Genomic DNA, 3,446 nt, shown 5'->3' on the forward strand with positions numbered 1-3,446 from the left:
CAATAAAGAAGCGCTTGTTGGGAGGCAACCCAACCTGAGGTAGTTTTCTTTTCATATCTTTTTCAATAAAAATGTTGAATAATTGGTATGCATTGCAAGGAGATAAGTTTGGTGTTGCACACCAAAACAACTTAAGGGAGAATGAAGGATTCTAAGTTTGGTGTTCCACCAAAAATCTCATTTAAAATAACATTCTCACTTCCTGCACAATGCTAGCTCCAAGCAATCAGACAAATTATTCAACTATTTAACTGCTTTCTAGCTTTAATCCCATAACCTTTAGCAAGAACACAAGGTTTCACATATGGTTAACTTGCTGCATCAGAGGCAGTGGCAAGCAATTAACTTTGGTGTCTCCAACACCAAAATAAATTCAAGAGCCACACTCAATTTATGCACACTAACCATGCACTTAAGGGCTTGAGAAGCAAGCAACTTTGAGAATTATGCAGGACATGAGTCAACAATTGAAGATATTATGCCTCTTAACTCAAAGAGAACACAACAGAAGGAAGAATCAAAGGGCTGCAACTTCAAAAGTTGTATCTAAACTTAATCCTTGTTGTTGTGAAATGTTTTAATTCAGGAATTCTTGTATGTCTTGCTAAAGTGCTCAACTAGTTGCAAGTGAAGTTTGATGTGCATAAACTTGTTATGCTACGATTTAGGAAATTGCACGAGCGGCAAAATTCCTTCCGGCAAGTGCACCGGTTATCGTTAAGTAAAAACTCACAATAGAGTGAGGTCGAATCCCACAAGGATTGGTTGAGTGAGCAATTCGAATTAGAAGTTTGATTAGTTGAGCGGAATCAACTTTTGGATGTGAATTGCATAAAGTAAATGTAGCAGGAAACGTAAATTGCAAGGAATTGAAATTGCATAAACTTAAATTGCGAGAATTAAAGTGCGAGAAAGTAAATTGCTGAAAGTAAAAGGGAATTGGGGTGATTGCATGAATTGAAATTTTGTAGAATATGAATAGAAGAGGATAGATCAGAGAGTGGGGTTCATTGGGGTCAGGAGATATTGAAATCTCCGAATCAAAACATTTTCATCTCTTTCTCAACCAATGCATTCATTGAATCTTGCTTGGCAATCTTATATGATTGGATCCCAATTCCTTGGCTCACCAATTCTCTCTAAAAACAAACAAATTCCCAATCCCTTGGTTTAAATGTTCATAAGAAGAGATGATGCTCGATCACTGATTATACCACACAGTTTCATGAACCACAATTTGGTAGGATTACATGTCACAATATCCATCAAAACCCCAATCCAATTCACTGTGAGAAAGCTTCTCTAGCATGAATCCATCATTCCTTTCCCAAGGTTCCGAAGGATTCCAATTATGGGCAATTTCTTTCCCAAGACAACTACCCAATGGAATTAGATCGAGAAGCTTTCTAACAAAATTCAAGAGAAAAGATTGAAGAAGAAGATGAAACTATTATTGATTCATTGAATTACAATAGAGCTCCCTAACCCAATGAAAGGGGTTGAGTGCTTTATAGCTCAGAATTCAATTACACAATATCCAAAGTTCTCTAGTGTAAAAAAAAGTCAAAAGGTCAAAAGATCCCAACTAACTTCAATTCTATCCTATTTATACACTTTCTAAATTGAGCTTCTGTTGTGTTTCTTGGGCTTTGAGGCCTTTCCTTGATTTCCTTTTGCTTTAGGCTTATGGTCCATAATCCTGATGAGGCTGTGATCCAATTCTGTAACATTCATTGAGCAAACTTAGTGATAAACAAGTAATGACACAAGACTCAACAATTTGAAGTTCCAGACTCATCAATTCTTCAGGCCCAATCCCATAAACCATGATATTCACTTGGGTTTCTCACCATAATACGTTTAAGTTAATAATTGTGCTCAATTGCTAACTTAAACTTCAATATTTTTGGCCCAGAAACCCTTTAAAAAGGTTGCGTTTAAGTTGAAGTTTAAGTTTCAGTTTAAGGTTAAACTGAAACTTAAACGTGGAATTGGAAGAAAGCAACCCAGGAGAGTGAATATATCGAACACGTTTAACCTCCAGTTTAAGGTTAAACTGGAGGTTAAACTTGGAAATGAAGAAAGCAACCCTGGAGGCAATTTGGGTCGAGCATGTTTAACCTCCAGTTTGAGGTTAAACTGGAGGTTAAACGTGGAATGAAGAAAACACCCTGGAGGAGAAAAACAATCGAACACATTTAACCTCCAGTTTGAGGTTAAACTGGAGGTTAAACGTGGAACTCTCCTGGTGCCTCTCTTGCTTCTGGCGTTTAACCTCCAGTTTAAGGTTAAACTGGAGGTTAAACGTGGAAATGCTTCTTGGTGGGGAAAAGTGTCGAACACGTTTAACCTCCAGTTTAAGGTTAAACTGGAGGTTAAACGTGGAATGCTCCCTTGGTTCAAATCATCATTCTGGCGTTTAACCTCCAGTTTAAGGTTAAACTGGAGGTTAAACGTGGGAATGCCTCTTAGTGCCTTTCTCATTCTGGCGTTTAACTTCCAGTTTAAGGTTAAACTGGAGGTTAAACGCCAGTTACAGCATTTCCTCCTTTCTCATGATTCTGGCGTTTAAGCTCCAGTTTAACCTTAAACTGGAGCTTAAACGTCCCATTTGATATTCAAGCTTCCCTTATTGATTTTGTTGCTTCCTTGCCTAGCCTCTTCTTCCCTGAAATCATCCAAACAATTGCATCAAAATCTTGCAAAATTTCATGAGAATTCATCCATTCATAGCATTCAAGTAATATCACTAAAAACTCATGGAATTTGCATCAAAATCATAATGTTTTGGATGGTTCCTTGCTTTGTTGTTCATTTAACCATTCTTGGTTACTTTAAGCTCAAGAAAATGCATAAAACAACTAAAACTAACAGAAAAATGCTAGTGAAACTAGCCTAAGATGCCTTGGCATCACAACACCAAACTTAATACTTGCTTGTCCCTAAGCAAGTCCTGAGATATTTGAGAAGAAAGTATGAAACAGAAAGCAATTACATTGGCTATATTAGCAAGCATTTGAAGTTCATCAGAAGGGTTTTATGCAGAAAGTTGCAGCATCACTTTTTCATTCTTATCAGGTAGAATCATCACTTTTTCATTGCATACATCAAACACTGCTATGGCCTCTTGTTATTCTTATGTCCTTGGCACTTTTTCTTTCTTTGTTTTTCTTTTTCTTAGAGCTCTTTTGCTCCTTGTTTGCTCAATGTCATGTGTTGCACAAGCCTTTGGCATTTTCTTTTTCTTATCAGTGCAGTACACATATCCACTACAGGCATTTTAGTTCACATTTCTTTTTGAGACATTGGTGCCCAGCACCTCTTTGTGTAACTAAATGTTTTGTATTTAGGTTGCTCTTGATAATGGACTTTTGGTTGATAATCCCGGGTTAGTTAACCCAAGTTACCAAGTGTTGAAACACTCCTCAGAACCTATTCATCCAAGC

This window comes from Arachis stenosperma, chromosome 5 (genome assembly GCF_014773155.1).
Source record: "Arachis stenosperma cultivar V10309 chromosome 5, arast.V10309.gnm1.PFL2, whole genome shotgun sequence".
Lineage (NCBI taxonomy): Eukaryota > Viridiplantae > Streptophyta > Magnoliopsida > Fabales > Fabaceae > Arachis > Arachis stenosperma.